The following is a 12,888-nucleotide window of genomic DNA, read 5'->3' as shown; positions in this document are numbered from 1 at the left end:
CAAGTGCTTCATGTCACAGCATTACTATATGGTGAATTTTAAATCCTGTACTCTTCTGGCACAGTCTGCTTAAGAAAGTGCCTAGATCTTGGGTCATGCTACTCCATCCAGGTCAGGTATGCCTGTGCCTATTCCTCAGAAGTTAGCAACCACAGAGCCCATTTAGCTAAGACAGAGATTGTCCTTGTGTCCTGGTTTCAGCTAGGGCAGAGTTAGTTATCCTCCTAGTAGCTGCTAGGGTGCTATATTTTGGATTAGGACGAGAAGAGTGTTGATAACATGCTGATATTTTAATTGTTGCAGAGCAGTGCTTACACTAAACCAAAGACTTTTCAGCTTCTCACTCTGTCCTGCCCGCGGACAGGCTGGGGGTGCAGCAAGAGCTGTGAGGGGACAGGCCTAGGACAGCTGACTCAAGCTAGCCAAAGGGGTGTTCCATACCATCTGGGGTCATGCTGAACAATATATAGGGGTGGCTAGCCAGGGTGGAGGGGCTGGCTGCTCAGGGTTAGGCTGGGCATCGGTCAGCGGGTGGCGAGCAATTGCATTGTGCATCACTTCTTTCACACGCATTATTAGTAGTAGTACTATTATTATTATTATTACTATTTTCTTGTCCTAATAAACTGCCTCTATCTCAACCCAAAGGCTTAATTTTCCCATTTCTCTGCCCCATTCCAGAGAGGGAGGGGGAGGGGGAGCAAACGGCTGTGTGGTGCTTAGCTGTCAGCCAGGTTAAACCAAAACAGTCCTTTTTGACGCTCAACATGGGGCCCAAAGGGTTGAGATAACAACAGATCTTACCAGAGTGTGTTAAACTAAAATTGGTATAAGTATTAGACCTGCTTAATAGTTGCTAGTCACAACATTGATTGCTTTAATCTCAGCTCTGCTGTACCTGTTTTCCAAATGGAGTTATATAGCACGTTACTTTCATGCTATTTATCCTTTCCAGGCCCTGGTTTAAGATCTTTATGGTACTGTGCGGTGTAACGAGGTATCACTGGCTTATGATATGATGAAATTGCTGGTCATGAGACTAACCTCATATGTGTACTCAGCACTGTCATTGACTCTATGCTTTGGAAACCATATCTCGGAAACTATTACCAATTACACCGGTTGCCTTTTTTCTTCAGAGATCCAATCTGTGGAGGGGACAGGGGAAGATATTTTTTCATATTTGTTCACTCTCCCTTTCTCCTTCGCTCCCCTCTTATCCTCTGAGCTAGTTACAACAGTTCTTCAAGATGTTGAATATCCCTGGGATACTCAGACCAGCATGTTGTTATAGTTATGTCTCCTGAATGCACTTCAGATTTTTTTTAAGGTTAAACTACTTAGGAATGCCATCCAGAGATCTGTCCTGAGGCGGGATGGCTATGAGTGGCAGGGAGTGTGGGAGGATATGGGCAGGTATCTAGAGCAGTGGGCACCTCCACTGTACTGTTCATATATAGTAACTATGAACATCTTTCATAATTTGATTCATATGCTTTTATCACTTCTAGAAATTTCAGTTTCTGTAAATGCATCATTAGTTATAACAACCTTCAAGATAAAGATATTTTGTAATTATCTCACAGACAACACATGCAAATAAACACATAGAGGCCAAATACAACTAGCAAAGAATGCGTGTGTGGTGGGGGTCTGATCTTAATTAGTGGGTAGTAAAGCTATTAAGAATTAATATCTTTTTCAAATGAGTTAATACTGATGGAATGTCCTGCAAGAATCATTTAGGACTGACAAAAAGGTTGCTTTGCAGATGCTGTATTCTACTATACAATGTAGTCCTGTTATCATACATTTTAAGGTACATCAACCCAAAGGTGTTACCTTCCTACGTTTGGAAACAGGATCCTACCTTTTTACTGACTGTGGCTTCAGTAGTAATAAAATCAAAGAGACTGAGCTGGCAAGGTGCAGAGGAGTATGAGGCAGAAAAAAACTTGTGTCCCTCCTAGGACTGCAAGCCCACAGCTCCTGTGGCTGTTTTGCAGTGGACTGCTATTCAATCTCCTCTACTGTGGGACTGTGTATGGTTGATTCTTCTTCCATTTCACAGGGTATTTACAGCAACCTTTTTCTACTCAGCACTTAGGCTCTGAACCTTTTAAATAGCTTCCTACTTGTGCATCGTATTGCAGTACAAGCCTCTGTGCAGTTGTGGGATAATCTTGCACTATCACTTTGTAATGGGGGACTGTTCCCAGGCTATGACTGGTAGGTATGTCTACAATAACAGAAAATATTACTCAAAGGTCTGACTGGAGGATGTCACCAATCACTCCCCCAGCATGCACACTAGTGAGGGACTGCATAACTTTCAGAGTAGATAAGGATGATTCTTCTGTACTGTTGGTGAAAACAGCAATGTTTTACTCCTCTGTTAACATTTTTTCAGTAAAAGTATGTTTATCATAGCAGCTTTCAGTTCTTGCTAAACATTTCTACTGTCTATTCAGAAAAGAACTGGCTTCAGGCTTAAAAATGAAGTTTGGGAGGAGTAAAGGAGGAGTAGTTTGAGAGGCACAAAGGGTTAGCCATAAGGCAAAGCATTTCTTGTCTTGCACCACATGATGATCCTAGCACAAGAATGATTAATGCAATGCTTCACTTGCTGGGCTAATGATATCCTGCCTGGTCTGGAGACAGCATGAAATGCTATTGTCTGTATTTTACTTCACACTAAGGTCAGCCAGAATATAATTATATCAGCGATATTTCCCTGTAGGCTTCCATCCTTTTATAGGATTGATGCTAAGGTTACTCAATAGTTTACCAAGCTTTAAATAGTCTCGTGTCTTCATTGTCCAAGTTCATTATGCATTACAGCCCTAAAGACAGTCTGTGCTCTGTGATTGCTGCAAATGCCAAGGATCCAGTGACAACCGAGTGGAGAAAGAACATCTAGTCATTATGGTTTTAAATGGTGAAATTGACTCGAAGAGTTTTTGGATTTCTTTCTGTTTGCTAATGCCATCTAACTTTTTTCTTTCTTTCTTTTTCTTTTTTTTTTTCTTTTTTTTTAAGTGTTTTAATTGTCTAGTTTGCTTTTAAAGTATTTATCATATTTCAAGGATTAATGACAATGCCTGGGGATGTGTCTCTATAAAATATGTCAAATAGCACTAACACTGTGCTAACTGTAATACAAATGATCCTCTCTCAAGGGACCTTGTAGAAGGATATTGCCTTAGATACCGGAATGCATTTGCTGCAGATCCTACGCCACACAAACAAGGGCTGTAAGACTTTTGGTTTGAACAAACTGGGTCAGAAAAGAAGAGCTCGTCATTATAATTCAAAATTCAGAAGGCTTTAGTAGTAGTTAAGTAATAAATCAAACTTATCTAGAGCACAGACATTTCAGCCTGCAGTACACAGAGGTCTTTACTGGGCAAACGAATCATTACTATTCTCTAGAGTTATGTTCTGATGTTAGAATACAAGACATGGTGAATAAATTTAACGGCTTGAAACTGCCCCAAATGGTGAGTTACTATATCACATTTCCATCTTTTTTCCTGCTGTCATTTTCAGTCCTCACCACATGTTTCTTCTGCACATCTGGTGTTAGGTTTGGCACAGTTTTGTCCTGTCTGTGGAGGACCAAAGTTTAATTTATTACAGATAAATCCAGCAAATAATGTGAATGGTTTTCCACTATTTTAATGCGTGAGATCATCTGCCATGAAGGCCCTGTGGGCAACAGAGCCAGAAAGAGGATGACAATGTACAGCCAGGAAGGAGAGAGAGAGGAGAAAAGAAGTGGAAAGTGTAAGAGAGAAGGGAGGACAGAAGGAGACCCTTCTGCGTGCAGATCCAGCCAAACACTGCATCTGCTCAAGTGCTTGCAAACCACCACCTCACACAAATTATTCTGGTTGCTGCTAATCCTAGGCTACTGTTTATAGACCACCCTGCAGCTCATTGCTTCATGGGACTCCGCTGGACATGAGGGTGGAATCCACCTTATCTGATTTAGTTGTTGACTGAGGTTGAATATGTATTTCTCTTTCCTACAGTTATGGATACTTGCCTCCCTAAGACGTCCCTCTTTCGTGCTAAAAAAAATGCTAAGGTTTCAGGCATCAGCCTTCAGAGATGACTGTGACTGAAGTGTTAGTATCAAATATGAGTGAAATTTTCAATGACTTCCATCACTGAAGGTTGGAAGCAGTATTATCACAGAATGGTTTGGGTTGGAAGGCACCTTAAGTATCACCCAGTTCCAGTCCCACCTGCCATGGGCAGGGACACCTCCCACCAGACCAGGTTGCCCAAAGCCCCATCCAGCCTGGCCTTGAACACCTCCAGGGATGGGGCATCCACAGCTTCTCTGGGCAGCCTGCGTCATGTCCTCACCACCCTCAGAGTGAAGAATTTTCTCCTAGTACATACTCTACATCTACCCTCTTTTAGTTTAAATCCACTCCCCCTAGTCCTATCACTACATTCCTGACAGAGCTGAACAACCCCAACTCCCTCAGCGTGTCTTCATAGGAGAGGTGCTCCAGCCTCTGATCATCCTTGTGGCTCTCATCTGGACTTGTTCTAATACTTCTCTTTCCGTCTTGTTCTGGGGGCCCCAGAGCTGGTTCCAGGACTCCAAGTGGAGTCTAATGAGAGCAGAGAAGAGCAGAGGTACAGAATCACCTTCCTCACCCTACTGGCCATGTTGCTTTTAACACAGCCCAGGACACAGTTGGCTTTCTGGGCTGCAAGTGCACATAACTAGCTCATGTTGAGCTTCTCATCAATCAGCATCACCAATTCCTTCTCAGAGCTTCTCTTAATCCACTCCCCACTCAGTCTGTATTTGTGCTTGGGATTGCCACAGCCCAGGTGCAGGATCTTGCTCTCAGACTTGTTAAACTCCATGAGGTTTGCCCAGGCCCACCTCTCAAGCCTACCCAGGTCCCTCTGGATGGCGTCCCTTCCCTCCAGCACGTCGACTGCACCACACAGCTTGGTGTCATCAGGAAACTTGCAGAGGGTGCACTTGATCCTACTGCCATTGTTACAACAAAGAATTTAAACAGCATCGGTCCCAATACTGACTCCTGAGGAACACCACTCATCTCTGGTCTCCACCTGGACATTGAGCCATTGACTGCAACTCTTTAAGTGCAACCATCCGGCCAATTCCTTACCCAATGAGTGGTCCATCTATCAAACCTGTGTGTCTCCAATTTAGACAACTGAAGCCCACCATGAGTCCTTCTCAACCTGAAAACCATGCCCACTGAGCTCACAGCGGTCCTGGCTTCTGCACAAACTCTTCTGAGAACTCACCTCTCAGCTGTATTCAGAAGTACTATGACTGCAACAGATCCATAAACTCTCATAAACCTGCCCAGAAACAGAGGCTCACACATATATAGGATAGGTGTATTTCATGAATCACAGAGGTCTCATGATTTTAGTGCTTTAAATAAGCTAATGCAGAAAAAGTCACATGAAACAGGCTAAAGTGGAAGTACTATTGCATTTGTGATAGTAGTGACAAAGAAGAGCAGAAAAAAAAAAAAAAGGTGTGTCTCAGAGATTAAATCACCCAGATGACTGTAGAGTCAGTTCCAAGCAATTTATCCTCAGTAGCTGACAAGTTCAATTTTTCACAAATATCCAATGATTTAAGCTTTTTTTTTTCTTGTATTCTTCTACATTAATTGTGAATTTAATCCATAGTTTAATAAATTTGTAATTTTTCCATCATTTTATATGACTGCCTGAGACAGCAGTATTTAGCGCTGCTGATCCAGAAAGTCTCTTTTAGTTTGATGTCTTAGTGCTTTTCAAAACACTGTCTGATTGTTCTTCGTAGGGCAAGTGGAATGTCAAACATCAGCTACTAGCAACCTTGCCCAGGCTTTTATATTTCTGGTTCTTTCTAATTCAGTGACACATGTGTATTAAATAGTTTAGAATTATTACTGTAACTAGTTGGAAATGTAAAATGCTTCAAGCAGGAAACTTTGAACAGAAATCTTTCATCAAAATCCATCAGTATCCCTCTGAAAATTTCTGAGCATCTTGAAATTAAAACCTAAAGAAATATTTTTCAATAAGCAGAACAAAGATTCCTCTTATTAAAGAGAGTTAGGGAAGAAAATTAAGGCAGGACTTCAAAGAAATAGATCTTATTAAGATGTCTTTTTGAACTACAGTGTTTTTTGGATCATCTGAAATTCATTATAATCCTGTCAGCTTACTCCACAAATCAGTAGCTAACCCTAATTGCTACTGTGAAACTTCCTGGAATGAGTTTTTATAGACACCTTCTAGCTGAAAGGAAAGTTTGACAGTCAATGCAAGCTTTTGCAAACTTTCAGTGAGGCAACGGGGATGTAGAGCATTACGCTAGCAGCACCAAAACAACATGTGGGTGACTTCTGCCTTCCCTGACTCTGGGGTGGGAAAATATACAACAACCATCAGACTGCAATAAATGAAAACACATAGCAGTGATAACAAAGGACTAATATAGTCGCAGAGATTCACCTGAGCTCCACTGACATTCAGCTGTGCTCAATAACATTTGTTATCTCTTCCACAACCAATGTATAAATCCTTAAAATGAATACTACATCCTTTTGCAAATTATTCTTTCTTCTCTCTGTACTCACAGCTGTGTTCAAAGGAGCAGCACTGAAGCACAGGGTCAATGTGCTGCTGTGATTTTTATTTTTCCTTTTTTTTGGTAGGTGGATACGTATTTTCTTCCGTGCTACTGTTAATGATGTACTTTGTTATTCCCAGATATAAAATTCTCAGAAAACTTCTGCTTATCAAGCCATGCATTTTTGACTGGTATATAACAAGTTGATTTAGACCTGTCTCTGCATCAAATGTAATTCGGAAATTTTTCATCTGGCAGTGAAGACCATATAACTAAATATTTTTGGAAGAATCTGAATTCCTGGAGATAGTATTTGCTCTTAATTAACCTGTAAACCCACTCTTTTTTTGGTTATTTGTTTAAAAAGCCATTATGAGCATGATTAAACTTATGGCATTTCTAATGTGAACAGAGGCAATTAATAGCTAGGAAAAAGTATTCAGCAAACAGCAATGTGCAGACTTTTTAGAGCTATCGAGTGGCTTGGAGGAAAAGAAGAAAAAAAAAAAAAAAAAAAAGAAGAAGAAAAAAAAGAGAGAGAGAGAGACTGATGATTCCAAGGAGATAATGTAAAATGCAAGGCTTGTGATAACTACAGCATACAAAAACCTCAATGGACAATGAAACCTCATGTTTCTTCCTTTCTTCCTAAGCAGGCTCATAGCAAAAGAGGCACACACCTCTGCCTGCTTATTGGTGACTGTATACCATACCTTCAGAGGTAGTAATGAAGCTTGCTCAGGAATATACTGCCCCACACAAAGTGCATCAGCCTTTTCAAAAAGGCTGCTCAGGAAAGGTACCTTGGGAAAAGTTTGTGCTTGGCTTTGACTTAAGTCAATAACTTGTAATTTAGTTGAAATACTCAGCAGAAAAAGTCAATTACCAACTTTGTTGTTTCAAGGTTTATCACATTTTATTCTGCTTTTAGAATACAGTGAAAAGTATTCAGCAAACAGCAATGTCCAGACTTTTTAGAGCTAGTTTTGTGACCCTTAGTGTCATGGTTTTGTGACCTTTTATACAGTGCAAATTCCTTCACGCATTTCCTCTCTTCTCTAGTAGCCACTTCTTAGGCAACATCTCCACCATATGTTCAAGCACAACTGAAAAACATTTATAACTTACAGCAATTAGTTATCAACTACTAATTAACATGATAAACCAGACATAAAATTGTGGTAGAAAGGTGCTAAGGTGCAGTTCCAATCTAAACAGTGGCAGCTACTTAGCTGGACACTTAAGAAAATCTGATCTGATCCATGCACCTGATGACCAGAACAGCGTCTCCATTTCCATCAGCCTGCCAGTGTAAAACGCAGACCTCAGGCCACATCTGCATCCCGTCCCCTCCAAAATCTGCTCTGAAGAGCCTGGCTGTGCTGCATATACTAGTCTACTCTAGTTCTGTGGCCACAGGATTCTAAGTACTATGTTGTGATCAGGTAGGAAAATGTTCTTTTTATGTCCTCTTTGCACACGCTAAGAAGGGTAGGCAATGTTTTCCCCTCTGCTTTTATTAAAGTGAAACGGTATACCATTGAAATTGTCCATGGATATTAGGAGAATTTCCTGATGGAACCAGTATGTCTCAGTTCCAGTAAACAGAAGTCTGAAAGTGCCTGATACAGGAAAAACCTATTCCAGAATAAACATAAGATAGCATTTCTAACTGCAGGCTTAAGCTGACCTTTGTTAGCAAAGCATTTGACTTAGAGAAGGTTCTGAGCTGGTGAACATAATAAAATGCAACAGTGATTTTGATGAAGAAAGGCTAACTTACTTCACCTGTGGAAATAGGCTTTATCTTCAACAAATTTAAACTTGCAATCATCCATTTCATTTCACTGAAAAGACTTTTTTCTTACACCGTGCATCTTGCATCCTGATATTAAAGGCATAACACGCAATTCCATGCAGAGCAAAGTGAGCTGTGCAAGTGTACAGGGTTTTCTGCTTTTTAATGAAGTTATGTTTCTCTTTCTAGTCAAGAGGCAGAGTGATTAGGGTAAGCAGTCATTTGTGGTAGCTCTAATCAGCCAGATAAATGAAGTTCTTTAGGATTCCTGAGGTGAAACTAGAGATAAATAAATTATATATTTGGCTTGTTTTTACTGATTTTCAGATCAAATATGAGTGCCCTACTCTTCTCCAATGTTTTCTCATCTGACTTCCATCTGACTGGAAACATGCATTTTTATTTTAACACTGAATATTAGGTCTAAACCAAAATTTAGTCTGTATGAATACAAATGTTCATGAGAAGAAAATATGTATTTCTGAAAATAAATAAAACATTTTATATTTTTTTCATGTGCACTTTAGTCACAGCTTACTGGTGCTTTCAACATCATCAGGTGTCAAATCTGGATGGGTGCTGTAAGACTGAATTACCTGTGTACCTTTGGAGAGAGAAGGTACTGTAAGGTTTTCTTTTCCCTACCAGTTTAATTTTTATTTTGTTTCTAAAGAGTCAGTACATCCACATATTGTCCATACTGGGAAATCTGAAAATATAAAAGAATTGCTGTTATAAATTATATTTAGATGTTCAACTCTGGGCTTCCAAGTTAGCAAATTTCAGCTATAATGTTTCAGCTTAGATCTACTCTGTATCCAGCTATGAACCAGACAAGCTTCTGAAATATATGCATACAGTTATGTAAGAAAAAAAAGAAAAACAAAAAGGAAAAGAAAACTTTTCAAGTACTGCTAAGTGTGTACCATTCATGTGTATGTGTCTGCATAGAGATATACATGACTGAATGACATTTGCTTTTCTTTTGTTCAATACTGAATTTTTCACTGTAATATGCTTTAGAATACACCTGCAAATGCAAGCCAGAGACCTGCATTACCTTGGTAAAGGACAGATGTTTAAAATGCATGACTGTCTGTGCAAGGCAAGTTTGTAAGGCAGAGTCCATAGAGTTCATTTTACACTTACATGTATGGTGTTTATTTTTATAATTATATCTATAGCATTTATTTATATTTTTTTATAGAAGGCATATATCAAACACAACATTGATAACCAGTCAAGGGAAGGGACTGACCTACTCTGCTCTGTGCTGGTGCGGCCTCACCTTCAGTACTGCATGAAGTTTTGAATTCTACAGTATAAAAAGGACATAAAACTATGATAGCGTGTCCAAAGGACGACTACAAAGATGGTGAAGAGGTAAGGATGTTTTAATTAAAGGGAAAAGGAAGAGGAAAAAAAAAAAATGAAAGCAGCTCAAAGGAGATGATCCTGCCCCTCTACTCAGCCCTGGTGAGGCCCCACCTCGAGTATTGTGTCCAGTTCTGGGCTACCCAGTGCAAGAGGGACATGGAGCTACTGGAGAGAGTCCAGAGGAGGGCTACAAAGATGATTAAGGGACATGAGCATCTCTGAGGAAAGGCTGAAAGAGCTGAGCCTGTTTAGCCTGGAGAAAAGAAGGCTGAGAGGGGATCTTTTCAATGTATATTTAAAATCTTGAGGGTGTCAAGACGATGGGCCCAGGCTCTTTTCAGTGGTGCCCAGTGATAGGACAAGAAGCAACAGGCAGAAACTGAAACACTGGAACTTCCATCTGAATATGAGGAAAATGTTCTTTATTGTGAGGGTAACAGAGCATTGGCACAGGTTGTATAGAGCAGTTATGGCATCTCCTTCACTGGAGATATTCAAAACCCATGTGGATTCAATCTTGTGCTGTGTGCTCCAGCTATCCCTCCTTGGGCAGGGGGGGTTGGACTAGATGATCTCCAGAGGTCTCTTACAACCTCAACAGTTCTGTGATTCTCTGAGCAGCCTTTCTCATAAACATTGCTGTGTGCTCATATTTTCTGTTATTATCACAGAGATATAAGAACAGTATAAGTAACATTGCTTTCAATTTATTAACTTAATTTCCTGTTTAGAGAGTTTCGACTGAGTGGTTTGGAAGAAAAGTTTTAGTTGAACTATACTGTCACCTTGTGGTGACCAGTGTTTCTCATTCAAATTCAAACATGAAAGTTTTATTTTCAAACTGAAGAATCTGGACACCGTACAAACACAGGTGTATTTTCAAACTAGATACCCTTCTTGTATCTGCTTTTTAAAAGATATCCAGGGTAGCTTTGTCACCACTATTTGCAACGAGGTGTCTACCTTTGAAGATCAAGATGACATACAGAAACAAAGGCATCCAAACTGATTGTCATGAAAATCTTGTCCTTCAATTATTCACTTTTCCTGCAGCCCAACAGAAACACTGTTACCTAGGCCAGAGCGTCCAGTTCCCAACAGGACCTAAAAACATTTGTTTGATCTCAGAGATCACATTTAGAAATAAATACTTCAGCTGGCCTGCATTTTTGAAGATAATTGATATCAAGCACCTACTAGCTTCTAGCATATGTCAGGCTTGAATCTTCATTATTGCTATCCCTTGCAGTCATCCCCATTTGTGTAAAGGACACACAACATGTGCACAATTAAGAGATGACACATGATGACATCTGACAGAAGTTGTTTGAGTATCAGTCTCACATTTGCCACACAGAATTCCTTTCAGCAGTGTTCAGGTTTTGAAGAATGTCCTGGTTTCAGTTAGAACAGAGTTAATTTTCTTCCTAGTAGCTGGTGGAATGCTGTGTTTTGGCTTAGGATGGGAAGAGTGCAGATAACACCCCGATGTTTTAATTGTTGCAGAGCAGTGCTTATGCTAAGCCAAGCACATCTCAGCTTCTTGCTCTGTCCTGCCAACGGGCAGGCTGGGGGTGCAGTAAGAGCTGGGAGGGGACAGACCCAGGACAGGTGACCCAAACTAGCCAAAGGGGTATTCCATACCATCTGGGGTCATGCTAAACAATATATAGGGGTGGCTAGCCGGGGGAGGGGGGCCGGACTGCTCGGGGTTAGGCTGGGCATCGGTCAGCGGGTGGTGAGCAATTGCATTGTGCATCACTTGTTTGTACACATTATTATTAGTAGTAGTATTATCATCATTGTATTATTATTATTATTGTTGTTGTTGCTATTATTATTGTTATTGTTATTATTATTTTCCTGTCTTATTAAACTGTCTTTATCTCAACTCATGGGCTTCACTTTCCATTTCTCTCCCCCGTCCCAGAGAGGGAGGGGGGAGGGTGAGCAAACGGCTGTGTGGTGTTTAGCTGCCGGCCGGGTTAAACCACGACAAAGAACCAGAAAAACTACTCTGCTTTGGAGCAATTCCCACTGTGGTCACTTCAGGGTACTATAGCTGTACAACGGCGATGCTTGTACCCTGGCAATGTTGCTAATTAGCAGTATAACACCAAATCCATGAGAAGCAAATGCCCCTGAGGCTATTAGGTGCTTATATCTACCTCACTCTTTACTGCCTAGGTAGCTGTTTCAGCCTCCCTTGCCCCCCAGCAGGACTTGCATGTAAGGCTACACTGTGTTAGTGCAGGCAGGGACTGGAAGTAGGCAATTCTTCTCTTCTTCCTCAGCAAAGTGCCAGGGCAGAGCAAGGGGGTCAGGAAGGCCTATGGATGGGATCAGGTTGAGGCAGAGAGGCTTGTACACCTGAGGTGAGGGATTGAAGGAAAAATGGGTGGTTGTGTCCATTGTAACTTTTGGCTTCAGTTTTTCATCCCCAACTATACCAGACAGGCTGCAAAATACTGTATAAGGGGATACAGAGAAAGGCACCCACCTCCACAGTATTCGATAAACCTTTAACTAGATGCATGCTATGATCATCTAGGATCATATTATCTGCTGGCATTGCAATGACAGTTTCCCCCATCACTGGCTGGATGCCAGGTGCTGTGTGGGAGCTGCAGTGGAACATAGGTTGTAGTGACAGACTGGTGTTTCCTGCATCAGAAAGACAGTCCTGAAATACAGACCTTCCATATCACTTGGGATACTTCCTATTACATCAAAAAAGAGTGAGTTGGTCAGTGAATTTAGGCCGGTGCCATTCAATATGTTATATATGGAGTGGTAATTCGTGTCAAAAAATTGGTTGATATTAATAAAGAAGGGGAAGATGTGGGAGTGTGGCCATGGGGGTCGGCAAACCCCTTGGTTGATGATAACATCAGACTCAAAGATAAGGACATCAGGAATGTAAAAGAGCTTAGAGGGAAAAAAGAAGGGTGATTCAGGAGAACACTGAAGATCCAGTTCTGCAAGAAGCTGATGCAAAAGCTACACGGCACTGGGCAGTCTGGGGGAGGAAGAAAGAGACTGGCATTCTCACGGTGCATGGTTTAACCGAGTTTAGTCCTGT

This window comes from Aythya ferina, assembly GCF_964211825.1.
Source record: "Aythya ferina genome assembly, chromosome: Z".
Lineage (NCBI taxonomy): Eukaryota > Metazoa > Chordata > Aves > Anseriformes > Anatidae > Aythya > Aythya ferina.
Note: the sequence above shows the minus strand (reverse complement) of the source record.